The following is a 21429-nucleotide window of genomic DNA, read 5'->3' as shown; positions in this document are numbered from 1 at the left end:
TTTATTAAATAGAGAAAATGAAATTTCATTCATGACAAAATACAACAACATGTCAAGACCAACCCAAACATGTAACTAAAACAAACATAACTCAAATATAAAGGTTTATTGAAAATTTAAATAACGAAAACTTAAGATACAATCAAATTCTGATCACCACTGTTTCTTATTCAGATCCAAATCCTTATTGGTGTTCTTCATATTCAAAGTCTTCTGAATTTGATCACGAATCTTATCATGAAATCCAACAGATGAAGAACCCATCTCAATCATATGCATGACACTTGATGATGAAGAACCCATCTCAATCATAGGCATGACACTTGATGATGAAGAACCCATCTCAATCATAGGCATGACACTTGATGATGAAGAACCCATCTCAATCATAGGCATGACACTTGATGTTGTAGCGACATCAATAGGAACAAGGGACGAAGATGATTCATCATCATTCCTCTTCAGAATCTCCATCCTACGAGTAACATCTTTGAGATGTTGTTCAATGACAGAACCGAAATCTCGAAGATCACATTTCGGGAGACGAGAAACCAAAGTTTTGCCACTAAGACAATCAAACATGATGTTTTTCATCTCCAGCTCTTTGTTCTCTCTCCGGGCCTTTCTCCAAGACTCGGTGGCTTTGGTGATCCTTTGTTGGAGAAAGGACTCTTGGTTCACCATCTTCTTGGTTTGGTCCATCACCGACATCATCCTCCATTGGGACACAACCTTGTCAGCCGCCTCTCTCGATGGCCACACCTCCGGGTTCGACTCGTATGCACTGTTGACGATAACACAGATGGGGACGTCACATAGAGTTGCCAACTCATGAGCTTTCTTCAGAACACCTCTTTTTCTTTTCTTGAATGTTGATTTTCTTGCTGTCTCATTTTCAATGAAAGCCATTTTCACTTTCTTTCTCGTCATTATTTTTTTTTAATTTTTTTTTTGCTTTTGTTTTTGATATTTGTTATAATTTTTGAAGGGACTAGTGCTCCTTATATATATATATAATCTGATTGTTTAAGATAAGGAAATTTTATCACAATTTAAAAAAAAAAAAGAAATTTTATCACAATTCAAACATATACAAATCTATATCATACCTTCTAAAAGATATCATAACTGGTAATAACTGAATGGAAAGAAATATTTATATCTATAGAAGTAAATTTACTATTCAACTATGGGTAATTGTTTTTACTTTTATTTACTATTATTTTACTTTTTTTTTTCTTTTCTAGTTTACTATCAAGGAGTCTGAATAGATTTTTTTTTTCCTGTTAAAATATATTTATACCCACTTTTTTTTTCGACCAAACATTAATAAAATTAAAAGATAACTCCAAGATTGGTGGCCCAAATAAGAAGATAAGAGTTTACAAAAGTAGATTCAGAAAGTAAAGGTCTTGAAGACCGAGCAAGGCAATCAGCCCTTGTGTTGAAGTCTCGTGGGATCCTAGCTAGGGTGAAGGAGGGTAGGAAGACCGGAGCACTGAAAAATCTTCCAGCAGATTCGAAAAAGCGCTTCGGTCTGAAAAATCCTCCAGCAGGAAGGGTACTACCCACTTTATCAACTATTAATTTTCCTTGATATGCAAAAGTGTGGGTATTAACAAGAACCGACAATTGTATATATGGGTATATAGAAAACGTGCGTAATTGGGCTGATTTTAATAATTTTATTTCTTATCCATGACCATCATTATTCTTAATTGGATGCCTTAAAAATCCCAATCAAACAGAGGGAAATATATTATTTCGAGGTTAATTTCACTACTAAGACACACATACCCTACATATCTTTAAATATATTTTTAAAAAGTTGTTCAAAAATAAATTATCTTAAGAGGGTATTTTTTTGTATATGTTAATTAATTTGGAAATGTATATATATATATATATATATATATATTTTTTTTTGGGTCAAATTTGGAAATGTATATAAGATTTATAAAAACTTGATAATTCATAATGATTTTAAAATTCAACCTATGGATATAAACTAATATTTAGAAATCCATTAAAATTCAATGTGACAATAAAGACTTATGTAAATATTTAGAATAAGTAACAGAAAAAATTAATTAGTATTTAGAAATTATAAATCCATTCAAAATAATAAGATTTTCCCACCAATTCAGCCTTTTCTATTTAGACTTGGATATCTTTCCAAAACTTTAAAAATCCAATATGCCAATAAATAGTATGTAAATCTTCCAATCAGAACATTAAATATTGTTTAGAAATCTATTAAAAAAAAATAAGATTTATCCACAAATTCAACATTTTGTATTTTAGAAAACCTTCTGAATTTATCACAATCCAATATGACAATAAATACTTGCGTCAATCTATAGAACAAATTACACATTAGTAGGTTCAAAGTTTGTACACTGGGCCAGTCCTAGAATGTATGAGGTCTAAAGCATATTTTATATAATGTGGTTATATATTTTTAAAATGTTTACCTGATTTCTTTATTTTTTTTTAAGTTTGCACTATTTATAAAGTATATGATTTTTATAACAAAAATTTACCTAGATCGAGTACTTGTATTACAGGTTAGTATAGAAGAGACAATAGACACATAATTTTTAATGAGGTTCAGTAAATGCCTACGTCCTCAACCTTTGTTGAAAATAGTTCTTGAACACAATTACAGTTAGCATTCAATATTCGACTTACACAACCCTAAGATCTTCTCTTAGTTTGTTCCCAATATATTTCCAACTCCCTAAGAGATCCCTAAGATCAACAGTAATGATCTACATCCAGAACTCTCACTTAGAAACAAAACCCTCACCCTTTTCTCTCCAAAGATGCCAAAAGGCTTACAAGGTTTTTCCTCTTTTTTTTTTCACGTTCTAGAGAAATAAGTTTTTAAGTCTTAGACCCTCTATATTTAAGGGATTTTGTGCCTCTCCCAAGGCTAATAACTTTTCTAAAATCAAGAGGAAATATTCCATTTAACTTTATTTTTTGTTACACGAATATTTCCTAATCCCATTAAATCTTCTAAATATCTTCAAGCTTTCTTTTTCTTCGTGCTTTACCTCCAAGTAATATCCCAAAACCTGCCTTAAGTATATCTTCATAAATCTTCAAAACCAAGACACAGTGACAAGATCAACATGCCTCTAATGCTCTTTCGTAGGACAGAGGCTTGAGCATACATCAGATGCCTGTGTCGAGACAGAAGCTTGTGCAGACATATTTTGTACAGCTTCTTGAACTTCATCTTCAACTTGAGCTTGCCCACATACACTTACATTCTCCCCCTTTTTTACTGAGTTTTATAACTCAAGCACAACACTTCATGATTCTTGGAAATCCATAACACAACCTCTTGAAGACTCCTCCAAAATCAAACAACATCATGGAAACTCCCCCATAATCAAGAATCATATTCTTCTTACACCATCTCCCCCTGCTTGAATGAAAAACTCATAAAAAAACTTTAAGAGCTCAAGTTTACCTTGACAAACCATCAGATCAGTCGTCAAACAGACAGTTGTCTTTCTTCTTATTATCTGGTCTGTGAGACGACATCCTTTGGCTCAACATCTCGGTCTCCAACGTTTTGTCCATTGACCTGAATCTTGGAATTTCTCATGCACATGTCTTAGATGTCGTCTCTTGCTTCGAACACCTCTATGATTCCTTGAGTAGCCACTGTTAGAATACAAACGTATGTCCCTTGATGCATGCTTTGTGTAGTCTTCAGGACGATATAAATCATGCTTCTTGATCCAAACTTGATTGAATCTTTGACCCTCTTTGTAATATTTCTTCCTTCTCAAGACTTGTGTTACCCTCTTCAAGAACTTGTAGCACTGAGCTTTGATATGACTAGGTTTCCTACAATACCAACAACCAATCACTCTTCTCTTAAAGTTGTTGTGTACAGACTCCTGCCAAGATTTCAGCCGGTTGTCACCTGTCTCCTTGCTGAAAAAAACGTTTCGGACCTTTGATGGAGATAGACAGCGACTTGCATCTACAGACTTTGAAGCCAAGGTTGCTCCTTTAACAAACTGAGTAGTTGTACTAGAATCACTTCCATGGTAACCCAAATCCCATATGACATTACATGTTCTACCAGTTGTCAGAATCTTGTCAAGATCCTTTGTTCCTCTGCTCAACATCTTGATGCTTCTTAACTGATCTTCTAAACATTTTTCTAAATCACAAGACTTTACTTTCTCCAGAGCTAGATCTTCTTCCAGATTTGAAATTTTGCTTGACAAGTCATTCTTCTCTATGACAAGCCTCTGAATTTCCTTTTTCCTTTGTATCAAATCTTTCCTCAGAGTGTTGATTTGATCATTCAGCGATAAATTAAGTTCTTCTTCTACTGGCTCAGAGTCCTGATTCGTACAACAAGTTGTTCCATTATCAGACTTCACTTCCAACTTATCAGCAGCAAGTTCCATTGAGCCACAAAGAGCAACAAACTTTAACTTATTTGTTTGAGGCTTTTGTGTGTGTTTTCTTCCTTTCTGGCGAATGCGGACTCTTGATCCTTTTCTTCCTCACTGAAGGACAATCTGATTTAAAATGACCAAAGCCCTGACACACATGACACTGAACCTTATTCCTTTTCTGTTCGGCTGTAATCTTCAAACTTTTGCGTCCTTTGTTCACCACAAGACTCTCAAGTTCTTCCGTTTTACGAGCCTCTGTGTTCTCTTCATTATCACAGACTGAACAAACATCAATCCCTTATGTGTTCTTACCTACATCAGACGATAAGTAGTGCAACTCATAGCTCAACAATTTACTGGCTACCTCCTCAAAAGAAATATTGTCTATATCAAGAGCAACATCCATCACAATTTTCACAGGATGATATCTATGAGCTAAACCCCTCCACAATTTCTTGACCAACTTCCTGTTTTATTAATTCTTTCCAAGAGCTCTAGCTTTATTCGCAATAGCATATATTCTACCACTAAAAGCAGTAATGTTCTCAAACTTATACATTCTAAGGTTCTCAAACTCAGAAGCAAGAATATATAACCTTGTGCGTTTCACATTTGTTGTACCTTCAAAGATATTTTGCAAAATCTCCCAAGCCTCTTTAGCAGATGTACAACCTTGAATCAATGAGAACTGATCCCTGCGAACGCCATTAAATATTGCTTAAAGTGCCAGTGAATTGAGTGTGGACAATGCTTTGTCAGACTTTGACCACTCTGTTTTGGGTTTTTCAACAGCCACTTGATTCCCGTCAGAATCTACAACAACAACAGCCTGTTTTGGCGACTCCCATCCACATTCAACTGCTGTCCATGCATCTTTATGAATTCCTTTAATTATATGCATCATCAACACCTTCCACATCCCATAATGATTTGGATCTAACATCAATAAGTTGTTTGCCATGAATAATATTGATTGTGCCTCCATGTTCTTCTTCCCAAGATCTTCACCTGTTAGTTGAGTTAGACTCTGCACAGATGCCCGCTCTGATACCACTTGTTAATGTAGAAGAGACAGGAGACACACAATTTTTAATGAGGCTCAGCAAATGCCTACGTCCTCAACCTTTGTTGAAAATAGTTCTTGAACAAAATGACAGTTAGCGTTCAATATTGGACTTACACAACCCTAAGATCTTCTCTTAGCTTGTTTCCAATATATTTCCAACTCCCTAAGATATCCCTAAGATTAACAGCAATGATCTACACCCAAAACTCTCACTTAGAAACAAAACCCTCACCCTTTTCTCTCCAAAGATGCCAAAAGGCTTACAAGGTTTTTCCTCTTTTTTTCACGTTCTAGAGAAATAAGTTTTTAAGTCTTAGACCCTCTATATTTAAGGGATTTCGTGCCTCTCCCAAGGCTAACAACTTTCCTAAAATCAAGAGGAAATATTCCATTTAACTTTATTCTTTGTTAAACAAATATTTCCTAATTCCATTAAATCTTCTAAATATCTTCAAGCTTCCTTTTTCTTCGTGCTTCCTTTTTCTTCGTGCTTTACCTCCAAGTAATATCCCAAAACGTGGCTTAAATATATCTTCATAAATCTTCAAAACCAAGACATACAGACAAGATCAACATGCCTTTGATGCTCTTTTGTAGGACAGAGTCTTGAGCATACATCAGATGCCTGTGCCGAGACAGAAGCTTGTGCAGACATATTTTGTACAACTTCCTAAACTTCATCTTCAACTTGAGCTTGCCCACATACACTTACATTATATTTTTACTATCAGTTTCTATTTTGTTGTCAATAATATTCGCTTGTGTTTTTGTTGCTAATTTGTTCAAATAAAAACCGACGATATTAAAAGTGACTAGTTAACAAAGAAAAATGTAGCGTCTGCGAACTGGTTTTTGGTTGGGGGTATCAATCGACACCATAGGTGGTAGGTGGTATCGCTTGCCACCATAAGCTGATTTGGATTGTGGTTTGATTTATGTTTCTCCGATTTGGTGTGGTTGAAAGAAAACCTTAGGACTTGGTTTAAGAAGGGAGTCTCAACATTTTAGGGGTTTAGGAGTCTCTTTTTATTCCTCCTTTGTGAAAGAGAAGAGAGAAAGTTTCCTGAGAGTTTATTTGATCGAAGAGAGAGTTTTATGTGCCTGCTCTTGGAAGATTTATGGAGAAGGAGATTTGAGTGTGTGGTGACGGTTAGGAGGCTGATGTGGCTGTATGTGTCGTTCTCTTTGTTAGACACTTTGTGTTTTAGAGGTGAGTGCACTACCATAACTAATATAAGCGATTAAATCTCTCTTTATGTAATTGTGTGGTTGATTTTTCTCTTGTGTGCCTGTTATTTTGATGTTTGGGGCATGGTTTGGCTGATGTTGGAGTGAAACGACCCAACCCGTTTTTCTTTTTTTTTTTTTTTTTTTTTTTTAATATAAAATTAAACTAGTGATCCCATACTCACTATTCTCCTAACCACATTCAAAACAAACAGCGGAAATAACCAAACATTAAACCAATGAATTAAATAACCATTATTAATTCCATAACATCTAACCATCAATGCCAAATAGCAAAACCAAGTCATAAAACAATGAACCAGCAACCTAAACAACCATTCAAGACCACTATGTTCCATTCTAGCAACCTAACAACAGCATAGAACAAATAATCAAGCCTCTAGAACATTCTCCTCTTCACTGCCTTGATTCTACGATAACACTTTGCCTTTACCTGCATCACAAACAACAATTAAGACGCGTGAGTATTATCATAAATATCCAGTGAGGCAATCCTCCCATCTATTGGGCTATACACAAGCAATTGAGAATCTCCAATCAACAAGCAACAAATAACAATCAAAATAGGAACAGCAAAAGTCATCCGCCTGCTGAAAGGTTTATGTCGACCGACACCCTCGATCGACACAGACACCTGGCGAAGGTTACATCGACTGACAAACTCCTAGTGTTGATCGAAGCAGACCCCCTTGCATCGACCGACGCACCCCTCACAATAAGATAACCGGCTTTTAATGACGTTTTATATTTATGATAACGTCAGTTACTAAATGACACAAAAGTATTGACGTCGGTTTTCAGACCGACTTAACAGCGTCCGATACAAATTATATTGGCTTCGGTTGATCAAATGACGTTAACATATACGTCAATATAATTTCATCGGTTTGATTGAGTTTTACGACAGTTTAAATTTTTGACGCAGGGTCAAAAGCTCGTACTTTGTATCACTTCTATAACCGACGCATTGTAACATCTGCGAACCGGATTCCTAGTTTGGGATGTTCATCGATCGATGCAGGAGTTGCATCAGTCGATGCAGGAGTTGCATCGAGGAGTTGCATCAGTCGATGCAAGGTCGGTTTTGTGCGGGACAACTTAAGTTAAACACGTGTTTAGCTGTGTTTTGGGATTTGGAAACCCTTAAGTCGAGTTGGTGTCGTCATTAGTGGAAATTAGCCGTTTTTGAGAGGAAAAAAAGTAAGAGAGAAAGAAGTTATTAAGCGTTCATGAGAGTTTAGTGATTTGTGGCTGTTCTTAGGGAGATCTGTAGCTGGGATTGTTGTAGGAACTTGTTAGGAGCGCATAGTCGTTGGTGTAGGGTCAGATTCTTCTTTGGCAAAGGTGAGTGCATGAACATGGCTTATCTAAGCTTGAGATTTCTCTGATTTTCTTGTTTATGTGTTATGTGGTTGATTCCTTGGCTTGTTAGAATATTTATGAGTCACTTGGGGCTTTGAGAGGCTCTTTTGTGGCATTGGATCATGTGTTGGTGGTTTAGGTACGGAGATCTGGTGAGGAGCTTCGGGGAAGACAATGCTCGGCATGTGCGTCGATCGATGCAATGCGAAGACGGTGCGATTTGACCTAAGGGCATCTCCAATGGTCCTCTATTTTTGCCTCTATTATAGGGTTTCTCTATTATAGAGGATGGTTTTACTCCAATGGTCCTCTATTTTCAACTCTAAATTAGAGATTGCTATTTTTTCCTCTATTTATAGAGAAATCCTATTTTTTTTTTAACAAAGGTTCCTCTATAAATAGAGAAAAAAATAGCAATCTCTATTTTATAGAGAAACCATTGGAGTAAAACTCACCTCTATTATAGAGTTCCCCTATTATAGAGGAAAAAATAGGGAAAACCATTGGAGATGGTCTAAGAGCATCGGTCGATGCCATGTGGAGGTGTCGGTCGATGCAATTAGAGATTTCGTTAAATGTCAAACATGCATCGATCGATGCAGTGTTGGTGTCAGTCGATGCAGGTGAGTCTTGCATCGGTCGATGGAGGCTTGCATCGGTCGATGCAACCCCAATCAGTGTCGATCGATGCAATTGTCCTGGTTTGTTTGTTGTTTGTTGTTTGTTGGTTAGAGATATCTCAATTGCTTGTGTGTATAATAGCCCAGTAGATGGAAGGATTGCCTCAGTAAGTATTTCTGATAATAGTTACGCCTCTATTTTGTGTTGTGGCACAGGTAAAGGCAAAATTTGATCGTGGAATCAAGGCTATGAAGAGGAGGATGTTCTAGAGACTCGGTTGTTTGCTCTCTGTCTTTGTTAGGATGCTAGAATGGAACTTAGTGGTCTATAACGGATGTTAGGATTGCTGGTTCCCCTGTTTTAAAAATCGCTAGGCGTTAGTCGGGCGGTGAGGTTAGCGCCTAGAAGAAAAATCGGGGATTAATCGGGGACTAGTTTTTAATAATTAATATATTTATAATTTAATATAATAAATATATGATGTTAAAAATCTAAGTTGTTATGTAATAAATTTTATTATAGTATAAATTTCAGTTAAAACAAAATTTGAAAAATATAGTAAGATTCTAACTAATGTATATTTCTAATATATTAGTTATCTATCACTATAATATAATTGCTCCATTTATAATAAAATAATAAAACAAAATAAAGCTTGTACAAGAAAAATATATTATGAAAATAGTAATATGACAGAAAATAACACTCACCCTTGTGCATACATTATTAACTCACGTAGGTGCTAAAAGAAAACACACTGACTCGCGTACAGATCATAGTTTTATTTAATAAATTGTTTTTTAAAAACATATAAAGGCAGTATCCCATATCGGCTGCTAGAGAACTGATAACTAGAAACTTAGGAGGTATATTCAACTTGACATTTTAAGTGATTTGTGTGAAATTTACAAATTCTATGTTATTCAATCATGGATTTTAAAAAGCCTATTAAAATCCACTGTTATTGAACTGGTGATTTAAAAAACTATTTTAAAATCCATTAAAATCCTTTGTTATTGAACAGATGATTTAAAAATCTACTTTAAAATCCACTGTTATTCAAAACAGTTTTGTGGATTAGGATTTTAATAATTTTTAGGATTCTGGAGGATTTGTTTAGTTAAAAATACAGAAATCCAAATCTCATGATTTTAGTTACTTTAAAACTGGGCTTGATATAATTAAGGCCAGTTTGTAGTACAGTACAATTTTTTTAAATTTAAAAATCGGCCGAATATCCGATTTTAATCACTTAATTGGGTAATAAGTCGGGTACCGACTAATATGACCAATTTGGTCAAAATCGCCGCGGGTATGCTCCGATCAGCGCTTAGGCGGATGCGTAATCGGCTAGGCGCCCGATTTTTAAAACAGGGGCTGGTTCTATGACTTTGTTTTTATGTTTTGGATTATTGCTGAAATGATATTATGTCATTCATTTATTCGTTATTGGTTTATTGGATTCTTTATTGGTTATCCGCTGTTATTGTTTGGGGTAGGTTGCTAGTGAGTATGAGATCACTAGATATTAGGATATTAAAAAAAAAAAAGGGTCGGGTTGTTTCAGTTTGGTATCAGAGCCCATACGGTTCTAGGTACGGGTTCGTTGTATGCTTTGTGTTGTAGATGTTGATTGAATGCTTGTGTAAACACTGGCGTAGTAGTCAACATCTCCTTCAGGTTTGTGAAGCCCTTTTCACACTCCTGTGACCAAACAAACAAAACATCCTTCCTTGTCAATTAGTCATCGGTCGTGCCTTGCTCGCCAAACCCTTCACGAATCTCCTGTAGTAACCCGCCAAACCAAAGAAACTCCTGATCTCCGTGGCATTTGGCAGTCTAGGCCAATCCATGATGGCCTCAATCTTCTTTGGATCCACAAAAACTCTCTCTGCAGACAATGTGATCCAAAAAATCCATCTCCCTCTGCCAGAAACTGCAGTTGCTCAAGTTGGCATACAACTTTTGCTCCAGCAGCTTCTCCAACATTGCTCTCAAGTGTACTACATGCTCCTCAGAACTTTTAGAGTACACCAGAATATCATCAATGAAGATGATAACAGACACATCCAAAAACTCTTGGAACACACTGTTCATCAACCTCATGAACGCTGCTGGTGCATTAGCCAACCCAAAAAACATCACCACATAATCATAATGCCCATTTCTCATCCTATAAGCAGTCTTCCTCACATTTGCTTCATCTATCGGAATCTGATGATATACCGACGGATCAATCTTGGAGAACCAAGTAGCATCTCTCAGCTGATCCAACAACTCATCGATCATGGGAAAAGGGTACTTGTTCTTCAAAGTGACCCAGTTCAAACCCCGATAATCAATGCACAAGCGCAAACTCATGTTTTTCTTCTTAACGAACAACATCAGCGCTCCCCACGGTGCAATACTAGGATGAATCAATCCCTTCCTCAAAAGATCCTCCAACTGCTTCTTTAGCTCTACCATCTTTGCTGGAGCCTTCTTGTAAGGCGCCTTGGATACCGGCGTAGTCCCCGGTTCCAGCTCAATCGTTAAGGGATCAAACCGCGATGGTCATAACTCATGCAACGACTGAAACATATCCTCAATTTCCTCAACAACCTGAATGCCGCCAATCATAGACTGCCCTAGTGACTCCAACATCTAGATTGTAACCAGATAGGCCTCACACCCCTTCTCGATCATCTTCCCGGCTTACATGTCCGAGATCACAAGACTCCTGAAGTCGGTCTTACTCCCTCAAATACCAACTTCCCTTCTGGACGCTCAAACACCACTCTACCCTGATGAAAATCCAGATGTAGCCTATGACGACGCAATCAATCCATCCCCATGATAACATCATACAACTCCACGGTACTGATAATCAAATCCGCTGGCCTCAACTCCCCTGCTATATGAATATCCACATCCCTCGCCCGTCCAAGGACTCTCAGAAACTCACTGATAACATCATTAATTTACCTAGTTTACCTATAGTGTTAGTATGAATTTAGGAAGAGTTTTACATGATTTAAAGGCTTTAATGACATTATTTAGGTTTAAAGAAGGTTTTACTGGTTTTATAGCAAAAAGGACCAAAAGATAAGGAAAATACGTTTCAGGATAGATTCAGAGTTTTACAGTACAAGATACTTTTGAAAAACTTCCATAACTCACATTTTGACGATATTGGTGTCTATGGAAAGATGGAAGAGTCATCGTTCTCCTCCAAATGAAATCAAGCTATTTCGTTCAGTCAATTGGAAGATATGCCTGATTTACCAGAACGTGTATTAAACCGACGAGAAGATAAGTTTGAAGCAAGTGCACTTTGATGACGGTCCGATTAGCAACTTTCACGGCGGCCCGGTCCAGAGGAGTCACGACGGTCCAGAACCTTCCTCAGCCGTCCCTTGTCCTGCACTCAACAAGAAAAGATGTTTTTACCCGTACAGAACCCTAAGCCTTCAAAACCCTATAAATACTCATCTAAACCCTAGGGTTTAGAGTGTGCAATCATTGGAGCAGCCAAGAGACGACCAGAGGAGCAGCCGACGACCAGAAGCTCTCTCTCGTTCCTCTCCTTGAAGCCTTTGAAGTTCACCAACTCTTTCTCTTTCTTTTGTTCGTTTGATACACTAGTGTTCATAAGGAGAAGTCTTTACATCTTGTATTCGATTTTAAGAATTAATCTCTAAACCTTATTCTTACTATTTATTCTTTTATGTCACTACAAGAAATATAGGCATTGATAGCAGAAAAGCATAGTGAAGTTTTCGCAAGTGTTATCGTTGATAAAATTTTAAAAATGAAACTCTATAATAGCGATTTTAAAACACTATACCTAAATTAAGTGTGCGGAAAACTAAAATCGAGTTTACAAACCAAAATTTTGATAAAGTGGTAACATTTAGCTAAAATTTTTTGTTTTTCCGCCTAAGGGCATCTCCAAGAGATACTTTAAAAATGAAGTATGCAAACTTCAAAAATGAAGTATGAAGCTATTTTTCTCTAAGAGTATACTTCATATATGAAGTTTTTAAAATAAGTATTTTACATTATAGTTCTTATATTATTCATAATTACTCTAAAATCATAAAACTTTTATAAATAACTCTAAAACATACATTAAAATGTTAATTTTAATATTTTATAATAGATAATACATTAAAACATATAATATTGTATAACTCTAAAACATATAATATTTTATAACTTTATAATACAAGAAAACATATAATATTTTATAACTCTTAGAAATACATTAAAACTTTTATCATATTAATATTTTAAATTTATTTAAAACATATTTAATTAATTTTATATGTAATAATTAAATTTATAAGAATATATGTCAAATACTTTGAAGTGATAAAATTTTAGGACTAAAATGATAAAAAACATAATTTATGAGATTATTTATGAAATACATATAGGGATTGAAATGCAAAAAAGAAAGATGAAACTTCGAATTTGGAGTTTTAAAACTCCAAATTATGAAATATTGAAGTATCTCTTGGAGGACATAAAACTTTAAATTTGAGGGAATAGGGAGATGCCCTAAGTGTTGAATCCAAAAGATAGAAAATGATTATTTCATTTTTTTAAACAAAAATAAGATACGTCTCTCCACCTTCAAACCATAAATCAAACTCTTCCTATGTCCATATCCAAATCCGTTTCTTACATCCCAAATTCTTAGTTGTTCTTCTCCCTCTTCCGTCTCACTTCTTTCACTCACCCTAGCTCTCAAGTCTCAACCATTATTGGATTTTAAGTATCTCCAGATCGAGAAGGGAAACTGGTTTCCGTGGGAGAAGGTCAGTTTTTTCTAAGCGGTGGATTTATCGACGAAATTAGACGTTGGGATCTCAAAACCGAGAAAGATCTGCTTCGATTCAAGTCGTGTGGTTCTCGGGCGCACAGCCGAAAACTTTGGTCGAGTAAAGAATCGATTTTTCTATCAAGCAACAATGGGTCAAGTTCTGTTTTGTTCTCACAGTCACACCTATCCTCTCTGACGTTCTTGAAGCTGATGTTTTCAGGTGCTGCTTATTAGTTGCTTTCATTTGTTATCCCTTTTATTTTATTTTATTTTCCTGTTCCGCAGTAGGAGCATGAATTTCACTTTGATTCTGCTGAAAACGAGTTTGATTTATCTGCTTGATATCGGTAGCCAATGCTGATTTGATCCACTGAGTCGCCTTTTCGCGTCTCTCATCCCCTGTTTTGACTATGTTAGTGCAATGCTTTGTTTTTTTTTTCAGTTGATAGTGATTGAATGATGAGCCTGCTCTTGCTTAACTCGTCTTGGAAACTCAAGAATTCTCCAATTGGTATGTCTTGATTTTGATGATGTTGGTTTCTCTTGTCTGAAAGCTCCGAGTATGACCTATAACACCACCTTTTCAACATCTGAACTTCCCACACCAAAGTCGTGGAATGTTGATATTCTAGTTGATACAATCAATCTGCTTGTGAGTTATCTGAAACACTATTTTGCAAACTGATTCTGGAATTTTTAAATGATGTTGTGGTAACGGAAATGGTGTGATTGCAGATGAGGGAGGATAAGAAGAAGAAGAAGAATGATGAAGGAGAAGTGAAGGAAGGCGTAGCGCATCAATAGCTTTGTTGCCACGTGGGTATATCTCTGGTCATTTTTTTCAAATGTCTAGCTCCATCTGTTTTGGTCTCGATGGAGAAAGGTTTCTTTTTAAAATCCTGGAACTGCTTTGTTATTTCATCTTTTCAGAATTCTTGAGTACTTATGTGCAAGATTGTTTTTCTTTTTCTTTTTCTTTGGTGGGTTTCTCTCAGATCAAGTGTCAGCTATTGTGGTTGAGTCTTGTATGGCTGGTTATGCCGGGGTAACTACAATCTCCATGGTACGTGTTAGTGTATATTTGGCTTAGTCTCTTGTAGTTTCAGACTATTTAATTTTTTATGTGTTCATAAGGTTATTGGGGTAGTAGGTGGCTTAAAGAAGGCTCAACTCGGCTCTCCTCAGTGTCACCAAAGTCACCGAAGGTACTCAATCTAAGCTCTCTAAAAGCATATCACTTTGCTATATCATTATCTGTAAATTTAGACTATTAATACTTCTTTCTTCTTCATGTGTTTGTGTGTTTAGTTGGAGGTTGAAGCTGATTACGTGATGAGCTTTAGGACATGCTCGGAAATGAGTTTTATGCTGGTGCTTACAAGGTATATTCACTTGGCTTTTAATGTTTTGGTACTATAAAGGGTTGCAGCTTTATTTGTTAATAACTGTTGTTTATTTCTGTTAAGGACGACGATTCAACATGAATTTAGCGTTTTGATCACTAGAGTTCGATAAGTGAGTATAGCAAGGAATAGCACCAGCCAAGCACCAAGCTTGAGTTTTTACCAAAGACTTCTAGAACTTTGGTTTGAGAACTTATCTACAGTTAGCTCTTTGGTTTGAGAACTTATCTACAGTTTTTGGTTTTCTTTCTCTTTTTCATTCCTATCATCTGAGTTGATTTAAATTTGCAGCTTGATGTAGAAGATATCTTCCCAAATTTTGGGTCATACTTTCTTAAATTGCAGCAAGAACAAGTCTTCGACAATGAAGCGCCAGTCGGAGTTTCACAGGGAGAGAGAACCAGAACGGTTGTGTACTGTTGGAAAGAAAATGGTTGTGGAATTGTGCGGGGGAGAAGAGGTAAAGATCAGCTGGGAACCTATTAAGCAAGAAGAGGAGCATTTAGAAGATGATTGCTCAGAAATACGGTAAGCTTTAGAAAATAAACTTTGTTTCATCTAGAGGGGAAGTTTGTTTCTCCTTTTCCTTTATCTCATAAAGTAGAGTAGAGTAGTTGATGTTTTTGTATAAGATTTGGTTTGGATTAATATTTGTAAAATTTGATATGTTTTATGGATTTTCTATAAAAAATATATATTTAAATTTATATTGTTTGACCAAATTTAATATATATATATATATATATATATATATATATTAAATATATAAAATTTAGAATACAAAATATATTATAGCAAAAATATATAGCTGGTGTTTACAAAATCGTAGTACAAATATTCCGCTACTATTAATTATAATATAACAAATAAGAAATGCTACTAATAATTTTCATATAACGATAACAAGACGCTATTATAGAGTGACAAATAATAGCATAGAGAAAAAGTGCTATTGTATTTACGCCTTCTAAGATAGCACCGGCAAAGACAGCGTTTACGAAATCGCTATCTAAACGATATAATAGAGTTTTTTCGTGTGCTAAGAATACATATATTTCTTGTAGTGTGTTTATGAATTTATTCAACCTTGCTTTGATGATTCCCTTAAACATCCTAGAGTAGTTTTCTAGTTGGGTTTAAAGGGATAATCAAAGGGGGAAACTGATCTTAGTTTAGGTGACAATTCTTAGGGTTTGTTAGATTTATATGCTGTTTATTTTATACTTTAATTCTAAGTTTTTGCTTAATGCTTTAATTTAGCGTCATGAACTAAGTATGATCTAAAGTGTGTGTGCGTCGTGTCATAGGAAGCACATACCACATACCTATGGAACTTCATGGATTAGAATCAAACCTGTTTTAAATGATTTGATCTATGCGTCGTTGCCTGCGATAGTTGAGTAACGGAGTATAGAGATCTTAGGCGGTTAGCTTGTGACCTATAAGTTAATGGTTCTTTCGTGTTTCGTAGTCCGAGTCTTAGATAAACAAACTAATCCTAAACTTTCCTAGATAGATAGATCATCAAACCTTTGCGATTTCTCTTGATGCCCAATGCTTGTCTCATTTATTTTACTTGCTTTATTTACGTTATTTGCTTACTTACGACCGTGACAACCAAAACCCCTTTTTATTGAATCATAGCCTTACTTCTCTTCCGACGGATTCTCTAGACAACAACTCTCTCTGTGTAGGATTGATCCTTAAATACTACTACCGATTAGTTGTGCACTTTCAGCCGTCTTATGGTCTTTTTAAGGTAAAAGATTTGGAGTGAAAAACCACACACATCACTCACCTCCCGCTCACTCTACGGGATCTCCTCTGATATTGGCGCTCTCATCGCACTACGGGTAATGAAACAATGGGTTGCTCTAGAATCAAACATGACGTGGGACCTAAACCTGCCCACTAATAAGGTCCCTATACAAATCTTATGTCCTAAGAAACCTAACACTAGGATTCACTAGGTCTTAGTCTAAAATACTAGGATTCACTAGGTCTTAGTCTCAGAAGTTATACATGTGATCGCATCGACAATGGTTCCACTGGTCTCCACGGTCAAGTACACCCGCGGCGCCTGCTTGATTTGTGCCATCAGCTGCACTCCTGGCTACACTCCATCACTCCTGGCTACACTCCATGCTGCGCTGTTGCCACCGCCATCTGGTGCAACTTGGGATACTTGGCCTTGATATGCCCAGACTCCCTGCAGTGAAAACACACTCAAGCTGCCGTTGGGCCACTCCTCTGTGGACAGCTCGCCATCTTGTGATCCAAGCTACCGCACCCAAAGCATCCCACACCCCTTGGCCTCTGCATAGCCTCCCACTTGCTCTTGGTTCCCTGCACAATCTTGCAGCCCTTGCCAGAACCTCCATGATGATTATCCCTTCTTGGCTGAACCGTTGGACTGACCGTCACGACATGTGCACGGATGTTCTCCTTGATCTCAGCTGAGGTCTTAACCAACTCCGCCCTCCAAAATGTACCCTCAAATTATTTTGAAGCGCCGACATGAACCTCCTGACCTAAGACTCCTCATACTCCATTTCTCGCCCCCATATACCACAAGTCGACTGAATTTCACATTAAGCTCACGAACCGACCGAGTCCCCTAAGACAATTGCAGAAGCTTCACCTCCATATGGTCTAGTGCTTCTCGAGGGAAATACTAGCGGTTGAACTCCTCCACGAAATCAACCCAAGCCATCTCACTCTGCACCCTCCTGGCAGCCATCGACCTCCACCACAAGTGAGCATCGTCTGCCAGGTTGTGGACCCCTCCTGGAATTCCTACGACTCGTCGACGCCCTCGACTATCACACTCTGGTCCACGGTGGCACTAACAACTAGGCCTCTGCCCCTACCATGACCACGTATGCATCCACGATTTCGTCCACGACCACGTCCTCATCCACGACAAGTGACAGCACCACCTCTAACTACTACACTACCATGAACAGGAGGCTAAAAAAAAAATCGAAAACCATACACAGAACACAACTTACCGTGAAATCTCATTGAAGGCTCGTAGAGGATGTTCTAGGAATCCATGCCACACATAATCGACCAACTCACATAATCAATCAAAGACATGCAAATCCAAACATCAACAACAAAAACACAGTGAACCGTACCTATAACCGTAAGGGCTCTGATACCAAACTGAAACGATCCAACCCATTTTTTTTATTTTTAATACCTTATTAAACTAATGATCCCGTACTCACTAAATACCTAACCCAAATCAAACAACAACAAATAACATAAAACGATACCATTAACCCAATAACCAATAAACCAATTATCAATTCATCACAAATAGTAATAAACCATCCAACAAAGTCATTAAACATTAAACCAACAACCTAGAAACATTCTAACGACTCGAATCTAGCAGCCTAACAGAAGCCAGACAACACATCATCGAGCCACTAGAACATCCTCCTCTTCATCGCTGTAATTCCACGATCACACTTTTCCTTTAACTGCACCAAAAACACAAATGAGATGTGTGAGTATTATAATAAGGCAATCCTCCCATCTACTGGGCTATACACACAAGCGAAAAGATAAACACAATCAATACAGAAAGAAACAAGCAAACCAGAAAACTCTGGACACACGCTTTGACTCTGCGCACTTACGTCGACCGACGCACTCCTTACATCGACTGATGCAACGTCCTTGCATCGACCGATGGACTCCTTGCATCGACCGATGCAATTCCTCGCTTTGCCGTCAAATCTATAATTTCGTCTATCGATGCAATGCAATCATGCAACACATCACTGCACACGATCTCCTCCGTCCCCTCTCGGCTCTATGATGCCGAAACCAACCTCCAAAGGCCACAATACTCACAATAAACACTCACATAGGAGCACATAAGCATTCAATACCCAAAATCACATAAAAACACAAATCTAATCGCTTAGATCATCCATGGTCATGCACGCAATGACGAATATGATTCTAATACCCACGAAAATACTCTCCTAACAAGCTCCTCTCACGTATTCAGCCTCAGATCGCCACTCCCATTGACAGATCTCACAAGAACTGGCTAGAAATCTCCTTAAAATCATAGAGAACTCTCAAAAATGTTTTTTTCTCTTTATTTTTTTCTCTGGAACAAAAAAAGTGGGTAAAACTCTCTAAAATGTCGAGTATTCTCCTTTTATAGCCGACCTTAGGGTTTTCCAAAACCCAAAACGCAGCAACACATACGTTTAACTCAAGCTGTCCCACAAAAAAGTACCTTGCATCAACCAATGCACACCCAAAACCGGGATTTTGGTTTGCGGGCGTTACACTTCCAAACCTTGACCGGACCACCTTGATAAAGTTTCAATCGTAGTGGCTCGTAGCTGTTTGTTGGCTTGTCCAACCATAGCACGGTTCGGGCGTTACAGATGATGAATTTGTTTTTAGATGTTCTGCTTATTGGCTTATTTGTTTATGTTTTATTTATGGTTGTTATTCCGATTGATTGTGTGTATAGTTTGTAGATGGAAGGATCACCTCATAAAATTTTTCTGGTAATACTCACGCATCTCATTGTCTATATGGTGCAGATAATGTGTGCCGTGAAATCATAGCGATAAAGAGCAGAATTATCTAGGGTCTAATTTGTATGTTGTTGGATTGTTATTATTATTGGAACCTAGTTTGGAAGTTACTTTATACTTTTGTTGTTCAAAAATAAATCAAAAACCTTAAAATATAACCTATTTCTCGTAGAATCGTTTCTGAAGATAGCAACGGAAGCAACCCATATTTAGTTAGATAATAAATAAATAAAAAATACAACTTTTTTTTTTCATTTTCTTCTTTCCTTTTTCGCGATTCCCTCTCGACGTAACCGGCGATTCACACCTAAATTCCATAAAAATCAATTAGTTCACCTTGAATGATTGATTTTTCCGGCTTTCCGCCGCCACTGCACTTCCTCGATCTACGCCCAGCTCTGTTCTTTTCTATCTCTATTCAGTTGTTTAATTCTCCTGGTAACAACCGTCGTGGTGGTGCTGATGATGATGACTTCACTTGGTCGTGGTGGTGGTGGAGGCAGAGGTGTTGGTGTTACTGGCGGAGGGAGATTCGTTACGTATCGACGCCTTTTACTGTGTCTCCGTCGGCTTCTCAGTCACCTAACTTCTATGGTGGTGGTCTCCGATCACAGCCTTCTTTCCCCGTTGAGCAAGATAAGTAATTTAAATCAATCACCATCTCACTCTGCACCCTTCTCAGTCACCTAAATGTTTTTTTTTTCTTATTCTTCTTCGTGTTGTTGTTGACTTGTTTTCTTTTTTTGTTCTATCTCTGTACTACTGATTTGGATCTTCAAATATGAGTTGCTATCTACCCACCACTGCAAATTAAGCTCTTTATTTTAGCTCAAACTACTGCAATTGTGTACTGGATTCTATAAAAATGCTTATGCTTATAATTTTAAAACATTTATCTAAATCTAGGAACCCTGTTTGTCTAGCCTCGATTGGGTAATGGATTGTTAGTGCCTCAATATCTTATAGAATCAGCTTTTTTCTTCGTTTTGTGATGGTTGACTTCGTGAAGCTATAAATACTCCACTCTGCTTAAGATCTGACATTTTCTTACATACGCTTATCAACGTGATTGCTAAGTGAAAAGGAGTGGAACTTCATGTATTCTTGTATGCTCAAGGTCATACTGATTTGGATCATTTGCAATTTTTCTGTTGGCAAGTATCTTTCTGAGATACTTGCAGAACGTCACAAGCTTACGCCATACTGTTATAATTAGAGTTTCTTTTCTTCTTCGTAAGATCTACTATAATTTTTTGTTTCTTGCGTCAGAACTAGGACTTTTATAGTGGAGAATACAAGTTCTTTAGTGGAGATGGTCTTAGTTTACTGATTTTTATTGGTTATAATGGATATTATATTCATAATAAATTAGAATTGGTTTGGTATATCTTCCTTCCGCTATGCATATTGGTTTGTTGTTGGTTTATTTTTGGGTGTAATTAAATATAATAGAGTATTTAATTCTATTATTTTTAAAACGCGTCTGGTAGTTTCATTGAATCATTATCCTGAATTTAGTACCAGACTTAAAGGAACTATAATGAATAAACCACAAAAATGTAATAGATATTTTGGTCACTGAAATGTGTCTACGAATGTGGGTACTTAACATGCTCTTTATTTTTTGAATTTTAGCACTAAATATCATCGTTTTCTGAAAAGTCAAACTAATTTTGATGGTGATTAAACATACTACTTCACAAAATAAAAATAAAAATTGCCCACATTTTTGGGTGGCAAATATGATGATAAGAATAAGTTATTTTGTGAAAAAACAAACTCTAGTTAATTTGCCCACATCTTTGGTTGTACCTGATTAATTGTTTTATTATATTTCAAAAAAACTAATTATTTTATTTCGAAAAAACTAAACTTCTTCAATAAAACTAAAATTGATATGCTATGATGCACAAATACA

General features: G+C 36.7%; 1 long non-coding RNA gene and 1 pseudogene across 16 annotated transcripts; one reads left to right on the top strand and one right to left on the bottom strand.

Annotated features, from left to right (window-relative positions):
• Positions 1 to 972, bottom strand: LOC147919224 (agamous-like MADS-box protein AGL80 pseudogene; annotated as a pseudogene). The gene has a single exon (XR_015592471.1). The product of XR_015592471.1 is annotated as an agamous-like MADS-box protein AGL80 pseudogene (transcript).
• A 12300-nt stretch (positions 973 to 13272) lies between these two features.
• On the top strand, positions 13273 to 15642 carry LOC104774560 (uncharacterized). Of its 15 annotated transcripts, none has more exons than XR_015592951.1 (9): positions 13273 to 13754; positions 13977 to 14045; positions 14145 to 14186; positions 14270 to 14354; positions 14530 to 14597; positions 14669 to 14739; positions 14843 to 14916; positions 15001 to 15139; positions 15229 to 15642. It is a non-coding gene; the product is annotated as an uncharacterized LOC104774560 (long non-coding RNA). The 15 variants fall into 15 exon arrangements; XR_015592944.1 differs by having other exon boundaries at positions 13274 to 13754; positions 14270 to 14417; positions 15001 to 15151; XR_015592958.1 differs by having other exon boundaries at positions 13276 to 13754; positions 14270 to 14350; positions 14685 to 14739; positions 15001 to 15151.
• Positions 15643 to 21429: the final 5787 nt, after the last annotated feature.

This window comes from Camelina sativa, chromosome 20 (assembly GCF_030686135.1).
Source record: "Camelina sativa cultivar CO46 ecotype springtype chromosome 20, ASM3068613v1".
Classification (NCBI taxonomy): Eukaryota; Viridiplantae; Streptophyta; class Magnoliopsida; order Brassicales; family Brassicaceae; genus Camelina; species Camelina sativa.
Note: the sequence above shows the minus strand (reverse complement) of the source record. Positions and strands in the feature narration are given on the sequence as shown.